Source organism: Cebus imitator, unplaced genomic scaffold (genome assembly GCF_001604975.1).
Source record: "Cebus imitator isolate Cc_AM_T3 unplaced genomic scaffold, Cebus_imitator-1.0 Scaffold747, whole genome shotgun sequence".
NCBI classification, from domain to species: domain Eukaryota; kingdom Metazoa; phylum Chordata; class Mammalia; order Primates; family Cebidae; genus Cebus; species Cebus imitator.
In genome coordinates this window covers 388,273-411,711 of record NW_016108062.1, presented here as the reverse complement: position 1 = coordinate 411,711, position 23,439 = coordinate 388,273, and the positions used below count along the sequence as shown (strand labels likewise).

General features: G+C 38.1%; 1 long non-coding RNA gene and 1 other non-coding gene across 3 annotated transcripts in view; one reads left to right on the top strand and one right to left on the bottom strand.

Annotated features, from left to right (window-relative positions):
* Nucleotides 1-2,410: 2,410 nt before the first annotated feature.
* The window catches only part of LOC108296848, a 50,546-nt gene continuing 29,517 nt past the window's right edge, over nucleotides 2,411-23,439 (bottom strand). The window contains exon 4 of one of the 2 annotated variants that reach the window (XR_005198459.1): nucleotides 2,411-6,751. This is a non-coding gene — a long non-coding RNA (uncharacterized LOC108296848). The other variant, XR_005198460.1, reaches the window with a different exon arrangement.
* On the top strand, nucleotides 5,554-5,656 carry LOC119469621. The gene has a single exon (XR_005198462.1). It is a non-coding gene; the product is annotated as a U6 spliceosomal RNA (small nuclear RNA).

Below are 23,439 nucleotides of genomic sequence, written 5' to 3'. Positions count from 1 at the left end.
GAGTAGCTGGGACTACCAGCGCCTGCCACCACACCGGCTAATTTTTGTATTTTTCATAGAGATGGGGTTTCACTAGTTAGCCGAGCTGGTCTCAAACTCCTGACCTCAGATGATCCACCCACCTCAGCCTCCCAAAGTGCTGATATTACAGGCATGAGTCACCACACCCAGCTATTCCTTCATTTTTCTGCTTGATTACAGGACAATATTGGAAATTCTGAGTTAGTCCACCTTTCTGGTGTCTAATATAAAAACTCTTTTTAATGTGATGAAAAAACTTTTTTTCATGTGATGAAAAAGAGTTTCATCTGTAATTGTTCTAGATTTCAACTGGCAGATCAGAACACAGAACGATGCTTTCGAAATGACTATGTTATTGCCCTTAATTAACCTCAGCTTACTTTTCTATAGAATGAAATGACAGCTCTTGTCTGGACTGTCTTTCAAGGAATTTTATGAGGATCAAATGAGATAGATAATGTCTCATTTTATAAATTAAATTCCTATATAAATATAAATATAATGTTTATTTTCCATTTGTATGTCTTAGATGACTCTAGGGTAAGAATGCATTAGAAAAGGAAAGAAACATTTATTGATTTGCTTGTTTATTGACGCCTATTCATGCAATCATTTATCACTGCAAATATTTATTGAGAAGCCATATGAAATTCTTGCACTTGTATTATTTTATGTAATATTTACATAGGCCCTAAAAGATAGTTATTATTTTCTTTATTTAGAAAGTTAAAATTCAGAAAAGATGCATGATTAGACTAAGGTCACATAGCTAGTGGCAAGGTTGAGATGCTACTTTGAGTCAGTTTGACCATAAATAAGACCAGACAGTACATGAACATGAAGAGAAATGACTTTTAAAAAGATGTTAAAACCTTGAGATGTTTTTAATGTCTCACCCAGACCCTTTGCTGAGTAATAAGGATTTTGTGCCTCTTACCACCACTGCAGTTTTCCATCTGATAAAATTAGATATTTCTTATTCCTTACCCTACACAGGCAAAATCATGCAGACTTACTGAAATTTGTATTTGACAAGATGGCATTTTAAATTCTTCTGTCAGTTAGAGCTCATTCACCAGTCACCAAGTAGAACAAAATATGCAGTGACTTGGAGAACAGGGTAACAATGGTGCTTTTGAAACCGAGACAACCACAAATGACTCATTGAGTTTCTATCATTTTTGGAAATGCAAAGACAGAAGCAACTTGGCTTTTAAGGCAAAACATATAGGATAATTGTGCCTCCATAAATAATTGTCACCCTAAGGTCTTCAGGGTGGTGAGATCACACTGTGATTTCAAAATTGCAACTTAGGTCCCAATCATAACCTGCATAACTGCAGAGTCCTCACCACTTTTCCCATTGTCGTCTTTGTCTGGTCTCCTGGATTTCTCATTGTGGGATGAGGTGGTGGGAAGTTCTCACATGGACTCATCATGTCAGGCTAGGTTTCAACTCACAATGCTTTGTGGAATCTCCTTTAATTTCTTTTAGTGCTTCCTTTGGGTCATTATTTCTGTCATTGCTTCTTCTCTGAGCTGAAGCTCTTGACTTCAGCATCCTCTAGGCTCTGACCATACCATTGTTGTAGCTTCTTTTTGTGTGGGTCACATGACTCCTGTCACTAAGGTTCTTTCTTTTTCTCAACACCACTGAATAGATTTTTGGATGCATCATTTCATCTAAGCTCTCACTGATCCTGGTAGCTAAAAGAACCAACCTGGGGTTCTTGGATTACTGTGGGCTGGAGGAAAAGAAAGTGAAATAATGGATTCTGTCACTTAATTAGATCCAATAGATTGCACACACTGAGGAGGATTCCATGGCATTGCTGCTTGAGCCCCATTTTTGCCATCCTTTGGTTTATATGCAGCTCTTTTTTACTGGCCAGAGGCTTGTTCAGACTGATTTAAGAAACAGTCTTCACACTGCACAGAGACAGGTGAAATGGCCTTGATCTCATGGAGACAGGCAAAGATGAGCAGGGCCACCTCCAGCTAAGTACAGTGACAGAGCAAGTAATGGCAGAAGCCCTAGTTTGGTGGAGCCACAGCTTCTTACAAATAGCAAATAAAGTCTTTATTTATTATTTTCTTGCTAAGGAATGGTAAGAAGAAATTGGACTGACCTTTTGCTGTAGGAATGGTAAGAAGAAATTGGACTGACCTTTTGCTGTAGGAATGGTAAGAAGAAATTGGACTGACCTCTATTGCTGTAGATCAGAGGCAATAACAATAGCTAAGGAGAAGAGGATGTCCCAGAACACTGGACAGCCCTTATATTCTCTCTCTTCCACATGATTATGGGGTTCTTAGAGTGATCATGGAAGGGAGGAAGAGAAAGTAAAGAAAGGCATTTTTGAAATAGATGCTATATAGTCTTAGAATCTTTTTTTTTTTTTTTTTTTTTTTTTGAAGTTCTTAATACTTTTTCTTGGAAACTTAGAGCCAACTCCAGCTCTTCTGTCAATTCTCATTGAGTTTACAGTGGCCATGGGGGCAGGGCCTATTTTTTTTTGTTGTTTTTGTTTGGTTCTGTTCATCTGTTTGTTACCAGGTGCAAGTCCAAAGCCAAAATAATTGATCAGTTGACCAATGGTCAGTTGCATCCCTCCAAGGCAGGAGCTCCTCCATCCACTCTGCCACCCCAGCTGGGGTGGGGATCAGAGTGCTTGCAATTATGAAGGAAGGAAGGGGTTCTGAGGACAGCATGCTTGGCTGAAAGCCCACCTAGCTGGGAGTCTTTCTTTCTCTTCAATAAATTCACACCATGGGTTCTGCAGACATTGTTAGCATTGACCTGTTAATGGAATGAGGCCCCCAGCTGAGAAAGCAAGCTGGCATCCTGGAGGAGGAGACATCTACTGCAAGGCCTGGATGACAAAGAGCTGGTGAAGCCATGGACAAGCAGAGAAGGAGCGAGAAGAGGATGTCAGGCAGAGGGAACAACTTGAGCAAAGACCTGGCACTTATGGGCTCACTGTTAATATTAAAAAGAATTTGCACTCAAACTGTTGAACCAGGACCTATCAAGTATTCAAGCAATTCTCCCATAGGGCCTTTGAAGTCTTCGGTTGACCTCCCTATAGTTCAACCATCTGCCATTCTATGTCAGAATCCCATTTCTGGGCAGGGCTTAGATTTTCCTTCTGTCTCAAGACTTCTTAGCACCTGTTAAATCAGTGGATACAAACAAAGTTAGGGAGAGGTTGCAAATACGGCCTGAGGCTATATATGGTTCAGACAGGGCTTAGCAGGTAGGACCTTGAGGTTAGCTTCACAGCCAGTATTTTTGGAAACATGCTTGCATACTGTACACATTTGATGTTCCTATCCATGTAATAATTCATTCAGTATATTAAGAAAAAATGGCAGGGCTATTTTTTTTTTTTTTATTGAAGGAGACTGGGGCTAAGAAGGCCTGGATGTCTTGCATGAGATTATGCAAGTAAAGGTTGCTAAGCCAGGGTTTGAGCTCAGGTCTTTTGACTCAAATCTGGTGCTGCTTCCAGAACTGTGGGCTACTTCTCAGGGTCAGAACCAGCCCTTATCAAAACCATGAAGTTGATGGAGTTGTCTTTGGGCTTTCACTGTTATTCCCTTTACCTTTTACTCTCACCCAAGGGCAGATATCCAACTTGTGTTTTCTGTTAAGTCTCGTGGCTCTCACATGTGATGAAATAGAAAAATGACTTGGGCTTTGGAATCAGTTCTGACACAAGCAGGGTTGGCTTTATGGGCTTACAAGTCATGCACTTGCCCAGGATGCTGCCCCCAGAAGGATTTGTACTTGGCTTAATGCTCTGCTATCTCTGTCCTGAAATTCTTCATAATCTGTTGAACACAAAGTCCTGCATTTTGATGTTACACTGGACTCTGTAAATGAATTAGCTGGTTCTGCTAATAAGCTTAGGAGCGTGGTTATGTTTCTTATCTGGATCTCAGTTTTCACATCTGTAAATTAGAACCAATACAATTATTATATCTCAAAACATTCTTAAGAAGAATAAATCAGATACAATAGCAAATTTCCCAACAAACTTTTGTACATACGTGATTCTCACTAAATCTTAACCTATTTACATGTAATCTAGCATGGACACCTCTTTACTAATGCCCTACCTACTAGGTAAGCACTAAAACATTGGTCATATCTATGCAGAGCTTAGTTTTGTGCAAGAGAAGATGGTTATTTAGATTTTGCTGTGGTGAGAGCAGATTAAATAACAAGGGGAAAATATTCCGTTCTCATGCATCAGTTACTAGTTTGAACAAATGTGTAGACTTGGTAAGCAGGGTAATGAGGAAAACAAATGCTGCAGCAGAAACATTGGCTGAGAAATCAGACAGTTCCCATGACTCCCCAGCCAATACTAGGAGCACTCGTACTTCTCAAAGCAGCATTGAACTTGCTCAGCTATGGTTGGCCCAAGGTGAACAATCAAAACAAAACAAAACAAAATAACAAACTAGAAAACCAATGTAAAGAAAAGAAGAGAATGCAGAAACCGAGGTCTAAAACTGAGGATGTTTTTAAAACTTTCTGTCTAGGGCTGGTCTAACCAGCGCAAATATATTATTTCATTTAAACTTCCTAAAAACCCAAAGAGGTAGGTAACATTAGTAGCATTTTGTAGATAAGGAAACTAAGCTCACAGAATACTTACAACTTTAGAACACCCCATAGAATTCATAGTGTTTAGAATACAAACTATTTGAAAAGAATAGAGCTAGATGAGATAATCACGATTGTCTAGACAGTGATGTCAAATGAGTTGCATCTCATGCCTTAACCGTAATTTTTTTTTGTTAGGGCTGAGCTATGGTTTGCATATTTGTCCCTTTCAAAACTCATGTTAAAATTAAATCCCCAATGTGGTGGCATTAAGAGGTGGGACCTTTAAGAGGTGATTGAATCATGAGGACTCTGCTCTCATTAATGGGTTAATCCATTCACGGATTAATGGATGAGTGGGTTAATGGATTAATGGGTCATCATGGAGGCCAACTGGTGGCTTTATTATAAGAGAGAGAGAGACCTGAGTGAGCATATTAGCACGCTCAGTCCCCTCACTATGTGATGCCCTGTGCCACCTCAGGACCCTGCAGACAGTCCCTACCATCAAGAAAGCCCTCACCAGATGTAACTCCTTGATCTCAGACTTCTCAGCCCTCATAACTGTAATATATAAATCCTTTTTCTGTAGCATACATCAGTATCTCCTGGAAGGCTTTTACAGCATAGGCTTCTGAGCATCACCCACAGAATTTTTGATGCAGCACATCTGAGATGGGGCCTGAGAATTTGCAGATTCCCAGATGAGGCCAATGCTACTGTCTGGATCCACCCTGTGAGGCTTCCTATTGGTAACTTTCTTGAGCATTGATCTGATTCCTTTTAAAATGAAATGGAATTATTCAAACATGCATTTTAAAAAATCATACAGACTTAGTTTTTAATGTCTGTCAACAGCAGAATATTTGTCAATAAGAAGTTCTGAAAATTTGCATCAAAAATTGTTTAATTAGTTCTTGCTTTGGCAGCACATATACTAAAATTGGAATGATACAGAGAAGATTAGCATGGCCCTGGTGCAAGGATGACACAGAAATTCATGAAGCATTCCCTGTTTTTTGGAATCTCTCTGTATTGTTGGTGGGAGCATAAGATGATGCAACCACTAAGGAAAATAGTATGGAGGCTCCTCAAAAAATTAAAAATAGAATTATCATATGATCCAGCAATCTACTTTTGGGACTATATCCAAAATAAAGCAGGATCTTGAAGAGGTATTTGCATACCTATATTCATTATAGCATTATTCACAATAATCAAGAGGTGGAAGTAACCTAAATGTTTGATGACAGGTAAATCAATGAAGAAATGTGGAATATACATACAATGAAATATTATTCAATTTTTAAAAGGGAAATATCATCCTTTTTCTGTTGTGTAGCACATGAATAAACCTTGAGGACATTATATTAAGTGAAATACACCAGCCACAGAAGAGACACATCACTGTGTGATTCCATTCATATAAAGTATCAAAAGTAGCCAAAATCATAGACACACAAAGTAGAATGTTGGTTTCCAGGGTTTTCAGGGAGAGGAAAATTAGAGTTGGTATTTAGTGGTTATAGAATTTCAGTTTTACAAGATGAAAAGGTTCTAGAGCTCTGTTGCAAAACAATATGAATATACTTAACACTACAGAACTATATACTTAAAAATGATGAAGAGGGTAAAATTTACGCCATCTATATTTTATCACAATTTTAAAAATTGTTTATGTAAGGATAACACCTTCCCTGTAGGGCATAGCAATCCTTTGTTTTAAAGGTGTCTGAAGAGAAGTGAAGAGGGACTCTGTGTGGCCACTGTAATGGAAGCCAGGTACTTACACTAATTCCAGTCTTAGTAAGTCCTGTGTTCTCTGTGGATCTTTCCTCTCCAAGGTCCATCTTTAAAGCATGGGTGCCGGGTCCAAGCGAAACATTCTAATCTGGCCTGCGATGTGACCTGGGCAGTAAGGATTTTTGAAAGCTCCTTGGAGCTTGAATTGTAGCCAGGACTGTAGGTCATTGGTTGGATCAGTGATTTGTCACTTGTCGAAGGTTAAACATGATCTTCTTGAGGGTCTTGTCAAACTACATATGCCGAAGTCTCCGCCATTCTCTTCCTCACTGTCCCGGGTAATTCTGATTACCGCCGTCTCCTCTCCCTCAACTAATATGAGAAATATACCATTAGAAAGCCATTTTCAGAGAAAATATGTTCATGAACCTCAGTTGCAGGAGCTTGAGTTCATTGTCAGCTGGGTTTGTACATGATCAAGGTCCTTACTGAGATTGGTAAGACAGTCACAGTTTAGGCTGTACGTGTACACATAGCCCACCTATCTTTTTTAATCTGCAGAGTCAGTCAAAGCTTATAGGTAAAATATAGCACTGATGCTTAAAATCAAACTGCTGAATGATAACAAAACTTCACTATTTTGTTTAGAAATTAAGTTTGACAGGCTATGAATAATTTAGAAGATGATCGGAAGAACAAAGGAATAAAATTTTGTTTTAAGTTCAACATTTCTGTGGGGGTATTAAGCCCTGCCAAGGGTTATTTTCCTTAACTTCCTAAAAATCAGTGGTGTCAGAGGGAACTTGAAGAACCTTGGAGGATTGTAGCTGTAGTGTCAGAGTGTGCGTTGTATAAAATAATTCCAAGTGGAAACAATTATCTACATATTTAGTCATTGTAAGCCAGTTTAGATACCCATGAGATCAGAAATTTGGCAGTACAGGAGACAGGGAACTTGCCAACTTAATGTTGTTTAATATTAATTAAATTTAATATAAACCAGTTATATGTTTTTCACATATTCCCAGGCAGAATGCCAGAGAAGAAGAAATAAATCTATATTCATATTATACACAGTTAAATTATATCATCAAAATTTATTCTTAATTATACATTCACATTATATAATATATATTATCTTATCTTCTAATTTTCTGAACATTTCTAGAATAACTGAAAAGGAGAAATGGATTACCAAATCAATAATTTTCATGAAATAGAAAAATTTACTTGTATACTGACACAAGTATTATTCATACAAGTACAAATTCTCTGTACATTATGAAGAAGGCTAAATAATGCTACATGCCCTGCGCAATAAACACTCGGGAGTGGGAGCAATTAACGTTGCCCAGAATTTTGTGAGACAATATGGAGAAGGTGATTACTTAACTGTGTTTTAAAGCATTTCTAAGACTATCCAACACCACTGGGAAACACCATTACTGAGCTGGTGCTACCTTGGAAAGGTATCCAGTAACACTTAGAGAGCAAAGGGAGGATATCAATCTTGGTGGATAATCACTGCATCAAAGCTTTGATGGCTTTCTCTTTAGGATGATGATCACATCTTACACATGTAATAGAACTATCATTGTTCCTTTGTCCTCTGGTACAAGTATGTGATATTTACAACAGGGCGAGAAGTCTGCAACTTCGACTTAGTATCCCAATTTCTGTTATAGTTGGTCTTTCTAATATTTAGGTGATTAATAATTAATGAAATGTATAGAAAATTAGGCTTCTCAGCATTGGCTTTAATGTAGCAGAAACACTGGCTGTACATATGGGAGAGAGTGGAAAAAGTTGTGGCTACAGGGTCATAGAAACTAGGTCCGTAATCCTTGTCATGTTCTAAACTCACCCCACAGACCTCATATTTTGTTAGATTTAAGATAGGAGATAAATCTGTACTTCACAAGCCAGAATTGTTAATAAATTCAGTGGGGAGTTTTGAAAATATAAAGATTCTCAAGAATGATTAGCCCACAATTTAGGCATGAAGTAAGCCCTAGGAGTGTGCATTTATAAAAATTGTCCAGAAGAGATTGCTGCTTCCAACCAAGATAGAATAGCAGAAACTATGTTTACTCTCCTACAGAAACTAAAAACTAGACAAAACACATGGCACAATGATTTTTAAAACATTAAGTATCAGACAAACAGAAGGCAATAACTCCTGGGAGATACAAAACAAATGAGGTGAGCCCTGCAATTATTTCAGGTAACTGCTTTGAGAGAATTTCCAGGTTGTAGTGTTGGTGGGAGGGATCTAGATTGAGCCTGGTGGTCTCCGTGGACTGGGGAAATTGACTTGGGAATCCAAGGAAGCCAAAGTAGCTAGAGTTTACAGGATGAAGTACCAGAGAAGAGAAAGCAGTGCACAGAAAAGAGTCTGAAAAACTGCAGAGTTCTTCCCCTAGTCTTCATCTGAGTACCGATCAGTTAGTTGCACGCACGTAGAAAACTACACGATGACAAGAAAAAAGACAACATCAACTTTTGATTAAAACTCTCAGCAAACCAGAATAAAAAAGAAAACACACTCAACTTATTAAAAGATATTTATGATAATTTATAGCTAATGTTATACTTAAAATGGAAAAATTATGTTTCTTTAAAATCAGAAACAAGAAAGGATTATCTGCTCTCATCCTTTCTATTCGATGTTGTGCTGGACATTCTAACTAGTGCAATTAGGTAAGAAAAAGAAAAAAAAAATGCATCCAGATTGAAAATGGTGAAGTAAATTTGTCTTTACTTGCAGGTGACCTCATTTTCTAAGTAGATAATCCCATGGAGTTTATATAAGAGTTATTCGAACTAATAATCAGGTTTAGCAAAGTTGCAAGATGGAAGATTAACATACAAAATTCAATTGTATTTAAATATCTTAGCAATAAATATTTAGAAATCGAAATAAATGTCATTATTAATAGCATATAAACATGAAATACGAGCAGCAGGTGGGAAAGGAGAATGTAAAATCCAAGTATATAATAATTAATATTCTTAAAATTTGAACAGCACTTTCTACTAACTGTGTAGATACTGGATGTTAGTGGTGAGTGGTGAGGATTAAATGAGATAAAAGCATGCACAGAAAATGAAGAAAAAAGTATCACACTTATATTAGGAATTTTGTAATGCTAGTAAAAAAAATACGTGGTTTTCAAGCACCCTCTTCCCCCAAGTCATGTTTTCTTTTAGAATTTGGAATAGTAGAAGCATTTCTTTTGGGAGAATAATGCAAGCTGTGCGATTTGTTCTATTTCCATTGTTGCTGTGGTTAGATCGATACTCAGAACCAATTATGAATTATAGTCTTAATAATTCTAAAATACCTATCAATTTTATAACCGAGGTATCTTTCCTTTGGTGCTAGTTTTTTGTTTCAATTAACTTTCTCATAAACTGTTGATAAAAACGCTACATAACTAAACACTATATAAAACACATGACACAATGATTTTTAAAACATTAAATATCAGACAACAGAAGGCAATAACTCCTGAGAGATGCAAAACAAATGAGGTAAGCCTATTTTTTATTGAGAAGAGAGAAATAAATAAATAATATGTGTATGTACGTACATTATAAATAATTGTATGTAATTATGTACGTATATGTATGTATATGTGTGTATATTTTTTATATATACATACATATACATATATACGTACATGGAAAACCCTAGCTACATGTTTATTCACACTCACTCAATAAACATATAGGAACTACTGAGGTAGATTTTATAGAATCCCTACCTGGATGGAAACTAGCCTCATGGCTGTACAATCACCCAGCATTTGTGAGTGTGTGTGTGTGTATGTGAGTCTATCTTGTGTGTCTGTGTACCTTGATTCCATTGAATCTCAGTCTTTAGGGACTTTGGGTTGAAAGAAAATCCATCCTTTTTTGGCCAAGGAGGATGAGGCGTTAGCTAATTAAATTCCGCGTAGGCATTTTTCCTGATGCAATAATACTAAATCCAGGGATAAGTTGTCTTGGCAACTGCTTTGTTACTAACGTGCTTTTTAGGATTGTGAATAAACATGTTTGAGAATGTAAATCACCAGCTGAGGTTCAACAGATTTTTTTTCTCTTGTTCTACCAAAGAAACTGGACACTAATTGATAATACAGTGCACTTCCATTTATGTTTGAATAATGCAGCAACATTTACAGCTCAGTCTTTGGATGATTACATATATTATTCATGCTTTCAAAATGTAATGAAGATACATACTTAATATCAGTTTTCCAATTCAACTTTATAACCAAGCTCAGAGATGGTTATAGTTTTTGGCAGAGATTTTTAATTTTCTGCAAATGCTTTCTTGGGATTCACAAAACAGCTTCAAGCATAAACATGTTTAGCTTGGGGGAAGGGAAGGGCAAAAACAATGCAAATGCGATGACATACATATGCAAAAATTATTCTGGTGATGAATCTGGCAAAAATTTGACTATAGTTCTTTTTCTCTAGTAATTTATTTTTAATTAAAAAAATATCTTTTAGCATTCAATGCACTGGAAAAATTGGCGAGAGAGTCAATTTCTTAACTATCCATTTTGTGGCCAGCTAATGTGCACTGATGTCCTTTCTTAACACTAAAATAATATGTACCGATAGAAATATTTTTGCTAGATAATAAAGTAGTACTCACTTACAGAGGCTTCATATTGAGTTCTTCACAGAAACCTAGGGTATTACACAATTATGTAAGAGTGAAAGCGGCCTAAGATCATTTTGTCTGAATACTTCACCTTATAGAAGTGGGTATTGAGATTCAGATAAACCATAAATATCCTAACCCTATTGTTAACTACGATCAGGCCATGTGTTCTCCCGTGTAACAGCATGACATCCTTCTCTGAACATATTTCTGGCTAAAACAACCCCTTCATAATATTTTTTCTTCCTTATAGAGATAAAATGGTATAGTTTAAAAATATGGGCTTCTGAGTTATATAGATGTTGTTTTAAATTTGGATTACATTAAAAACAACAACAACAACTAACTTCTATAATCTTGATGCTCATATAATTCTTATGATCAGGTAGTGAGTTCCCTCTTTATAAAATACATGGAAGGTTTCTACCAGCTGGAACTTATAAAGATGACAAAGGGCCAAAAAATTCCATAGAGAGCTTCAACAGTAGACTCAATCAAGCAGAAGAGAGAATCAATGAACTCAAAGGCAGGTCATTTGAAATTACCCGGTCAGAGGAACAAAGAGGAAAAGAAAAAAGAGTGGAGAAAGCCTGTAGGAATTTAGGACACCATCAAGCGAAAGAATAAAGATGACAAAGGAAATTTGTGAGACACTGATCCCACTCTGCCATGAGAACTTTACAAGGTGTGCAACACATGGTTATAGTCAATAGCTCTACAGAACAAAATGTGTTTAACAATTGCTTTTCATTTAGTGCCCACTGGTGAACAGTTTCATTTTGGGTTGCTAAGGAAGAGGCTGCTGGCTTGTTCTGTCTGAATCTTTTTCTCTGTGACCCATTTTGCTCTTTATCTATGTAGCTTATTGCGCAACAAAACCCTGCTCTTTAGTTCTTTATATGTCACAGTTTTAAAAGCCTGCAAGATACTACAGCTCTCTCTCTCTAGCACAATGGGCTTCACTCTTTTTTTAAGCCCAGCACTTCTGAAGTATATGGTGTGTTTCTTCAAAGAGAGTCACTTATGAGGGCAATACTGTCCAGTAGAACTTTGATGGAAATATTCTGTGTCTGCACCAACCAGTATTGTAGCTACTAGCCTCATGTGACTATTGAGCATTTGACATATGCCTAAAGTGACAGAGGAGCTGAATGTTTAATTTTACTTAATGTAAATTTAAGTTTAAATAGCCGTATGAATAGAGGTCACTATGTTGTACAGTGCAGATCTAGAAACTGAGTGGAGAGAGACGGGGAGCCTGCTTCTCTATCTCCCTTTCTTCCTACTTTCCTCAACTCTTTCTTTCTACTTCAAGTTTTTTCTCTGCATGATAAAGTAATCCAGGCCAAATAGCTTTCCTAATATTATTCCAAGGAAGCACATGTGCTTTTTAATGGAATGCTTTTGGGGACAGTCTAAACTGGAAAAAAAAAAAAAAAAGAATTTCAAGCTCTATAGAATCCTGGTAGGGAAAATCCTTTAAGGTTAAAGTGGTTATCTTGTGTCCCTCCAGCCACACCTGTGGATAGTTATTCACTGACAGTTTAGAACACAAGCCTAGTTAAGCATCACCATTACTATTGATGTTGATATTTCTTGATCTGCTATAGTAATATCTTATCTTCTTTATATAATCTGATACATGTTTTAAGACAAATAGCTTTTACTATTTTATTTTTTTTTTGGAGAAAGGGTCTCACTCTGTTGCCAGTCTGGAGTGCAGTGGTGTGATATCATAGCTCACTGCAGCCTTGAACTCCTGGTCTCAAGTGATCCTTTGGCTGTGTCCTCCCAAAGTGCCAGAATTACAGGCCTGAGCCACCTGGATGAAACTGACATAGTATAGGTATTGTTCCCCTCCAATCTCATGTCAAAATATAAGCCCCAATGTTGGAGATGGGGCTGGGTGGGAGGTGATTGGATCATGGGTATGGATTTCCCTCTTGGTGCTGTCATCATGAAAGTGTGTTCTCATGAGATCTGGTTGTTTGAAAGAGTATAGCACCTCCCTCCCTCTCTCTCTTGCTCCTATTTCAGTCACGTGACATGCCTACTTCCACTTCACCTTCTGCCATGATTGTAAGTTTGCTGCAACTCCCTAGAAGCAAAGGAGATGCCAGCATCATGCTTCCTGTACAGCCTTCAGAACCATAAGCTAATTAAATCTCTTTTCTTTATAAATTACCCAGTTTCAGGTATTTCTTTACAGGAATACAAGAACACACTAATACAGATTCTGTTGTTAAAACAGGTAACAATTTCATTTTTCAGGCTCTGCTCATCTATTTCTAGTCCTCCATTCCCAAGAGTTATATAAATACAGATAGCACTTGCACCACAATAATTTCTTTAAATCTTGTGCTCATTCATTGCAGGAACACCACACTTCCTTCTAGTAGTACTGCAGGAAAACAAAAAGAAACAAGATGAATACATGCATTCATTTTCTGGGGTAAAGCCCTTAGGAAGTTTTCCTAGTTGCAGGAGAAATTTCTGTTCCATGCCGGGTGTCTGGCTTGGAGACTTTTTGGGGAGGAAATTTTTGTATCTCAGCTTCTGAAGTCACATTCTTTAACAGTGTGTGTGTGTGTGTGTGTGTGTGTGTGTATGTGTGTGTGTGTGTGTGTGTCTGTGTGGAGACAGGGTCTCACTATACTGCTCAAGTCAGTCTTGAATCTTGGCCTCAAGTGATCTTTCTACCCTGGACTTCTCTTGAACATGGATATTTGAATGCATGACCTGTCATCATTGAAGCCCAGCTCTGTTACATCAAGATTTGGCTTTGTAGACCGCAGCTGGCTCATCACTCAGTGAAGTAAGAATCAAAGGTCAGAGCCTTCTTGATAGCAGAGTACAGAGCTATTGTCTAAACCTTTAGTCCAATAAATTACACCCTAAAATGGTGCCCAAATATAACTCACTGTGTGGTGAATACACTGGTCCATTCCGCAATGTTCCCAACTCCTCTTAGCTGACTAAAAGATCCTTTATATACTTTTTTTTTTCTGAGGTGTGCATAGTCTGATTTTTTACACCTTGATAAAATCCTTCACATCTAGAGTGGTGTGGTACCAAAATAATTTGTGGCCCACTGATCACTCACACTGATAAGCAATTTGATCAATAAGCTGAACATGTAAAGAAAATTGTAGTGCAGTTAAGAAAACTAATCTCCACTCATTAAATTAATATTTTGATGTTTTAGAACCTCTGTCTGGGTACATTTTTTCATTTAACAGCAATAAAAATTATGAGTGAGTTTTCATTATTAGCCTTCCTTGTAGATGAGGAAATCAAAGCTTAGGGAGTTTAAGTAAATTCTGTAAGACTTCACAGCATGTAGTGGCAAAGTTGGCACACAAATCCAGGTCTATCTGGCCCCAGTTATGACTTATCACACATTTAGTCCAGTTGAAAAAGCAGATATATGTGAATAATGTAATTCATACATGATATTTAGACTCCAGGTGCCTTTACCAGTGAGTCTAATCTATTTATTAGAGCCAACTTGGCAAGAGTTGGAAATTAAGATATTTGTCTAAATTAGTTTGTGTCTTTGAAGAAAATGTATTTCTTTAACATTATCACAAAGTGCAATTTTTCATGAAGTAAAAATTTCTCTCAGCCAATTTGTCCTCATTATCAAGTTAAAAATGGATACACTTGTGTATACATGTATTGGGTATCTTGTTTTCCATATACACACGTATAAGTCCAGTCTTGAAATCTGACATTTGTTCCTGAATTTTTCCTCTTAGTATGGAAAGGAATTTTATTTTCTCAAGATACTGGTTTAAAACATTGGTTTTCTATTTGACTTTATCTAGCAGTTTGCCGTATGGCTTTGACTAAGACAATTAATTCCTGGGGCCTCTGGCTGTCCTCCTAAAAAATGGGAATGAGACCTGTATTATTGTTTATATATATATATTTTTTTCATGGAAGTAAAGACTTCTAAGTGGATTTCAAAAACATTTATTTTAAATTCTGGGGTACACGTGCAGAAGGTGCAGGTTTGTTATAAAGGCAAATATGTGCCATGATGGTTTGTTACACCTGTCCACCCATCATCTAGGTGTTAAGCCATGCATGCGTAAGCTATTTTTCCTGGTGCTCTCCCTCCCCCAATCTCCCTGAGAGGCCCTTGTGTGTGGTGTCCCCCTCCCTGTGTCCATGTGTTCTCAATGTTCAGCTCCCACTTATGAGTGAGAGCATGTGGGGTTTGGTTTTCTGTTCCTGTGTTAGTTTGCTGAGGATGATGGCTTCCATTACAAGCCGATTTGACATAACCAGTTCTTTGTCCTTTAGTACCTTGTCCTCTTATGGCCTCTGTCACTTGCAATTCAACAGGGATAAGTCAACCCTGTTTATGTAAACTCCACACCATACCTGCTGTTCATGTCTGCATCTGTAGCACTCTCTTCATGGAGCATCCAGAACTCTCTTTTCCTTGTAAATATTTATGTTCCAGATATATCAGAATATATACAACAAGGAAAAGCTAAGGCCATCTGAGATATACCTGTTTTAAGGCTGCTGATGTAAGTGTCGCTGCAGAGCGCCACAAGGTGGCAGCGTCTCAGAACATTAGGCCAGCGGAAGTCCTGCGTCCTGGTGTTGGCAGTTGAAATGGCCTTCACAGCTCAGTTATACTGAGGTAATATGGTCAAGTCGGCTGAGATGATGCTACTGGTAGGTCCACTAGCCAGCAGTCTAGAAAACCACTTTTTGACAGTATTTTCTAAAAAGCAGTAGCAACATCATTCTTCCATTTTAGAGTGCTTTATTCAGAAAAAAAAAAAAAAAAAAAAAAAAGCTTTCAGAATGCTTTATTTCACTTAAGAATGTAAAACCTACATTGGTGGGGAAAAAAAAGGAAGGAGCGGACTCTTCCTTGTATTTTCCTGTCATTCAAAGTCATTGATTCTCGACCTTGACTTTACATTAGAATATCTTGGGAAACTTTTCAATCACTCTCTGGGACAGGGGCCCAGAGATTAATTTTTGAAAGCACTCTAAGTGATTCTAAAGTGCATTCAGGGTTGAGACTCATCTTTTCAGTTCCTCTCCAACCATTCATTCATTCACTCACCATTTATTGCATACTTCCTCATGTCAGCTTTGAGCAAGGAAATGGTGATGATGTAAAATGAGATTCTACAATTGCCCCCAAAGACCTTGCAAGTTAGTAATTCAATTTAATGGAAGTCAATTCAGCAAACATTTATCAAGCTCCTAGAACATGACAGGTGCTATGCTAGACACTGAAACGACAGAGATGAGAGCAATTCCAGCTGCCTAGCACTTATATTCTAGTGGGCGGTGTGTATGACTGAGTATCAGATGAGGCAGAATATGATATTATTCATATTTTACCTTTCTGTAATATTTGATAGTAACACAAAACATTTTAACCAACTTATATAACTTGAAGCTATATAATTCAATAATTCTTGAGATTTGCAAGCAGCTAGATATCATTATCTGAAGTTCAGAGAGGAGCCTAACATGTTTTGCCAATGTGAAGCAGAATAAGTCACCATATCCAAGTCTAGGGACTCTGTGGTAAGTGCTTACTGCCTCATGTATGCTAGGTATGGGGCTCAGAAAAGGGTGGTTGATTTTGAATGCAGAAGTGAAGGCGTGTGTCTCAGGGTATGTTTGTGCATTTGTCTTGGAGATTTTGTTTCTGAGACAGTGACTAGAAGATCATTTTTGTCTACACATTTTCTAAGACACTTCCTCCATCTAATCAAAGGCTTTTCTGGTCCAGTCTTAATGTATGTATTCTTTCTTTTCTTTTCTTTTTTTTTTTTTTTTTTTTTCAATTTTCAATTTCAATTTATTAAAGAATTTGAAGATTTTTGCAAAAGGATTGTGGGGCAGAATCTGTCTAGATTCTAATAATTACCTCTCTGACATCTGACATGACAGCCATTTATCTTACTACGAAGCTATCCAAAGTGCGCAGCTCAGTTTTCATAAAGTCAGCACTTTCCACTCTCTTTTTAGATCAGTTTGTGTAACTTAAATTAACTTAATACGACTACAAGATTAACCATTGGCTTGAGCAGGCTGGGGAATAAATGTAACTGCCCTTAGTGTACTTCCCAGCTAGTGGGAGCAGGCATGTTGGGCAGCCAGCAACCTGGCATGGGTGCTGGCCCCCCACATTTTGCAGATGGAATGGGGAGTATTAGTTAATCTGGGTAGACAGGTAAAGGGAGACTGGTTAAAAGCATTTTGCAAAACTTGGCAACCACTATTAATATTAGTCCCCGACTATGAACTCAAACCTTCCATGCCCACTAATCCATAATCCTCAATTCTAAGAAAGATTTATTTATTTATTTAATTGCATTTTAGGTTTTGGGGTACATGTGAAGAACATGCAAAGTTGTTGCATAGGTACACACGTGGCAGTGTGATTTGCTGCCTTCCTCCCCATCACCTACATCTGGCATTCCTCCCCTTGCTATCTCTCCCTGGGTATATATCCAAAGGATTACAAATCATTCTACTATAAGAACACGTGCACATGAATGTTCATTGCAGCACTGTTTACAATAGCAAAGACCTGGAACCAACCCAAATGCCCATCGACGATAGACTGGATAGGGAAAATGTGGCACATATACACCATGGAATATTATGCAGCCATCAAAAACGATGAGTTTGGGTCCTTTGTAGGGACATGGATGAATCTGGAAACCATCATTCTCAGCAAACTGACAGAAGAGCAGAAGATCAAACACCACATGTTCTCACTCATAGGCGGGTGTTGAACAATGAGAACACATGGACACAGGGAGGGGAGCACTACACACTGGGGTCAGTTGGGGGGAAATAGGGGAGGGACGGTGGGGGATGTATGTATTCTTTCTATATGCTCTCCTAACTTTCACCAAAATGATGATCTCTAAAATTGCTCTGGATGTCTATTTTTGTGAAGAGAAAATGAAAATATTTAGTTCTATAAGCAGATCTAGTTGTCATCAGCTTCTGTCAATCACAGAGAGCATTAATTAGGGGAATGAAAATTAGTTCAAATGTATGTAAAGAAGCCATACAGGTCTCATTTTTTTTTTTTCAAAGATCTCTATTCTTTCAGCTAATAGAGTGTTAAGCCAAATACCATCTGGATTAGGACTGGCACATGAGATAGTTTACCATGAACATGTTTTAAGAATTAATCTTACAGCACATCTGGAGAGTTGACTCTTGAGGGAGTCAAGTGTGGGTGAATACCTTCCCTGTGTGGAGAACCAAAATGATATGAGCACCCTTCAGGGTCAGTAAGCTTAGGAAGATATTCCTGGGTAGCTTGTAGGTTTTATGTTCCCGTAATAGCAGAGAATCCACTCAGTGGTTGACTTCTAGATGATCCATGACCTCTCTATTATACAGAAGACTCTTACCAAATATCCTACCCAGTCACTGTGGAATTGTCTATCCTTTCCCTAAATGCTCAGCTTTATTAGGACTTTCAGATTTAGGTGCCATAGCCTAAGAGAAGCATGAATCAATTGGAATATACCCAGCAGAAAACATTCAGATGATGACAAATGTGAACATCATTTTACAGAACGATTGAGGAACTGTGAAGTTTTCAGCTGAAGCAGCAGCAATGCAGAAATGCAAATGGAAGCACAATAAAGTCAAATATGCAAACATCTGTTTGTGCAAGAGGGGTTACACTTGTTCTGTCCAGTTCCAGAGAGAAGGAAAATGACTAGAGGTGGAAGTGACAAGGGGGAAGATTCTACGCTATCCTGAGATGGAAGAACATTAGAATTGAGCAGAAGAAGCAGTTGCTTCACAAACTCCCTGTTTTCAGAAGTGTTCAAGAACATTATATTAAGAATCTGGAAGTCCAGCAGACAAGCCCCATCAGCAGCAGGAGGCAGCAGTCCTGGGAATTTAGGAGTGATCTGAGAAATTTTTCTTTGAAAGAGGGCCCATGAGTTAGAATAGAATGGTCTTGGCCTTATGCCAATAGGGAATGCTTTGAGGACTCCAGCTGGCCCTGTTTTGGGTCCTGAAATCCTTTCATTAGTCATTTTTCTAGTTAGTAAGTCTTTGAAGGCCTCAAAGACAAACCTGAAAGCAGTTCTTTATCCAGGGGCTGAAACTGATCACTGCTTAGGCCAACAGTTAGGACTTAGGAGAGGGGACTCTGGCAGATTTGGCCCAAACTAACAAACATAGGTAGGGCTCATATGAAGCCTGAGGAGGAGAAGATTCTAAAACTATGAGCTTTGGGTGCCAAGTACTCATAGCTTGGGCCTAGTTATCACTCCTGTGATCGGGAAGCTCACCTTTAGAAAGAGATGCATTAGACTTTCATCATGGGGCGTCTGGAAGTTTAACTTAAAGAAATGATGACTCAGAAGTGTGAGTGGGCATATGAGAAAGGCCTATTGGGTAGAAGAGGGGTTAGATTCTCTCCACCCAGCACTAGAGGGAGGAAAATCACCAAGAGTGGACATGTTGAGAGGACCAGGTTTTAGTATAATCAATAACTGGAGGGACTTTAGAACTACTGAGCAGTGGAAACAGCTGCTTTATCCTATGTCCTGTCTGTAGAGATGTTTAGGAACCAGTTGTCACTTCAGGGAAGAGGAGCCATCATTCATTCATCTTTCGTCCTTATTGAAGTAAGAGTTGAGATTAAATAAACTCTAATGATGTGTACAAAGTTGGATAAAATGTATTTTCCTGAAATTTTGTGAAACTACAAAACACTTTATTTATTCAACATTCCTGGATGCCCTAAAAAGGATAGTTCTCCTCCACCCGTATCTAATAGTTCTGATTACACTGTCTGTGCCAGAAGACACTGTTATCTCAGGTGAGGGCAGAGACTATGTATTTATTTTTCTCTGAATCCCTACCTCATAGGACACTGTCTGCTATAGAGTAAGTATAAAGCAAATGTTTGTTGAGTGAATGTCAAATTAATTTTGTTAATTATATGGTTCAAACATGGACTGAGTCTCTTCTGTGTGTAAGGCATGCCTACCCAAAATATATTTATAGCTAACATTTATCAAATTCTTGTTATTGGCTAGGTGCCAGGGTTTCATACACTGACTCATTCAATCTCTACAACTAACCCTCTTAAAAATATCAAGCAGATGCTATCACTATACCCTTTTAACTAACAAGGAAACTGAGGCATACGGAGGCCAAGCAGCCCTCCTTCCCATGTTTACACAGAGAGTACCTACATGATACAAGATTTAAATTTAGTTTGTGTGACTCCAAAGCCAACACAGTTCATTATTACAGTGTACTCTCAGTAAAGGAGCGATCATTAATAGGGTAAAATATTTTTAAAATATAGCTAACAATTATTGCATGCTTTCTATATGCCAGTTCCTAAGCATTTGTTCATGTATCCCTCACATTAGCCTCACAGTGTAGGTGCTATTATTCTGCCCGTTTTACAGATAACACATAGAGTGTAGGATTTTTGGATCGGGGCTTATCAGACTGTAAAACTTATTCTCTGAATGTTGTGTGATCTTCTTCCATTGTGAGGGGACTGAAGAAATAAGTATCCCCCAAAATGAAAGAGGAGAAGGACACTGAAGGAGCAAAAACATTTTTGGGGATACTGAAGGAACAAGTCGTGACTCCTCTTCTACGAAGTGTGTGTGTTACTTTAACATTTGTATTTGGATTTGACCTGCCACTGGATCTCGGCTCATCCAACACTTTATTAGGATATTACCATTCCAAATGTTTGTTATGCATGCCTTCTGGATATTGATTAGCTATGAGTTCAGAGGCAGGTTAGAGGTGATAAGGAAGCTCACCCTAAAAGCAGGATTATTGAAAGAACAAAAAATTTAGGATAAAATGGAAATGGGTTCTGGGCGAGGCTTACCATTTTGTTAGCTATGAAACTAGCTAATAAAATCCCTTATTTGCAGGCCACTTAACCTCTGCATGTCCTAGTTCCAACATCTATAACATGGCGTGGAGGGAGTAATTATACCCCTTTATAGTGTTGCCGTAAAGTAGAAAGGATACAACACACATAAAACACTGAACTTGGTGCCTAACACATGCTGCCCTCACTTATCCCTACTGCTTCTCATCTTGTCCTTCTCCTTTCTCTTCTCCCTCCGTCTTTTTCTCTTCATTCTCTCCTTCCTTCTTCTCCATTTCTCATTAAAACTTGTGACTTTTTAAATGGGAGGAATCAGGTGGAGAAAAACTTGTCATGCCTCATTTTATGATGTAACCTAACTTTGCTTTATGAAATTAAGTCTACCTCAAATGGGCATCAGAGCCTCAGAATCCCACAGAATGTGGCCCCTGACTCAGAGCTGGAAGAACTCAACCAGATAGATGGGCAGACTTAGGTTGTCTTGGGCCTGGAACTTATACAAATTTTGGACCCTCTTTAGGTAAAAGAATACAAAATTAGACACAAATGAGATTTTGTCAGAAATCTTTAAGGTAGATTAAGTCACATAAGAGATAATTCACTCCTTTAAAAATATCTTCACCTAATCAAAATCAATCATATTTCTAACATAATTCCAGATCTCATATATTAAGTTGAAATCAACAGCTGTGAATTCATATAATATAACGAGCATGGCTTTGTGGAAAGAGGCATAGCTTCCCTCTCCCCCCAGTGGTTTTGCATATTTGAGATCGAAAGCCTGCTTACTGAGAAGAAGAGAAAAGGGCTAATAAATGCAATGGTGCATGTGTGCCGGCAACATCAGTTTGGTATGGGGAATTCTCAAGGACAGCCAGGAAATAAGCCATGGCAGGAAATCAGGAGGAAGCCAGGAGTTCATCCACATTAACCTTATACATCACCTGGGCAAGTCACTCATTAAGAAACAATCTGCCTCTCTTGGCCTGGGAATCCCTCCTGAGAGCTTCTAGGTTGTGAGTATCAAATTTTTCTTTAGCGATGCTGAGCAGAAGAGGATTTTCCGTTCATCTTTTGGCCTTCCCTTCTCCCTCTCTCAATGAGGACTTGTGCTGCCTCCTGCTGGAGTGTTGTAGGGAAGATTAATTAGCTAATATTGGTTAAGGGCCTTTGATGATGACTGCTAAGTGTTTGCACCATGTAATTGCCATTTTTTCGAAGGAAATGCCCATATAGTTACTAATTAGGCATTGTTGAAGCACCTCATGACCTATTATTTTACAGTTGTCTTGTAATTAACTGGCATCAGTACCATTTCAAAGGACATTTATTGCCCATTTCCCTGGTTTAATTTTTGGAAATTTTATGAGAAGCCTGGGCATTGTTTCTTATTCACCGCAACTTGAATAATTAACAATGTAAATATGGCTTTGGGTGGTGATATTGTCAACAACGAGAGTTCTTTAGAGATTTTAATTATGAACACTACTGCCGTACTTTATGTGAAAGTTTATTATGGTGCCTAAGCACTCTAAGTGATCCTTCATTGTGGACTGTGACTCATGTCTGAGTGTTTGTGTCCGTGGGTGTGTGCTTGTGTGAATGTGTAATTTTTATGACAAATGGTATAATATGAGATATGAGAACAACAGCAAAGTCCTCCTTTGCCTTGCCATTCTCAAAGGCACAAACTGGAGAAGCTAATTAATTATGTTTTTGCCATTTTCTTTCTATAACCTAGAGACTTGAATTAGCTTAAATCAAACATCACTTGTTAAATGTCTACTATAGTATCAGTTATTGGACTAGATGTGATTTATGATTTCTTTAATCTTTACAGTAAGTCAATGAGGTCTCTCACGATGACAAAGTGAAGGTTCAGAGAGGTTAAGTAAGATGTCCAGAGCCACATAGGTAGTAATAGATGAAAGTAGAGGTCAAATTCAAGTCAGTTACACTCTGAAACCTGGGCCCTTTCCACTCTATCTTTCAAGCAAAATTACAGAGCTTTCTACTTGGAAATGAGTCTTGGTTACTCCAAAAGCCAAGTCGTGCCTTCTCCAGGAAGTCTTGAAAGATAATGTATGTAAGTGCATCCTCTCAATTGTACACTGATTTTACTTCCTGATGCTTCTCATAGTTTGACTTTTATTTAAGCTGTGTGCCAGTGGGAAGGAAAATATAATGTGATACTTAGAAAAGCATGGACTTTGGAGACAACTGGAATGTATTTCTTATTCTGCCTCTTCCTATCCGAGTCAGTTTGGACAAAATTCAGCACAGCTTAAGCTTCATGTTGTTGATGTGAAGATAAGGAAGAGCACGTATGGAAAGTTCTCAGAATGTGTCATGGTAAATGGAAAGCACACAATACATGGTGACTGCTTGGATGGATAAAAACAAAATAAGTGAAGAAATGCATGGCAGCGACCTTTGCTCATTTGTAGGCTCACCTCCCCAAAATTGCACTCTGTGTCCGTTCAA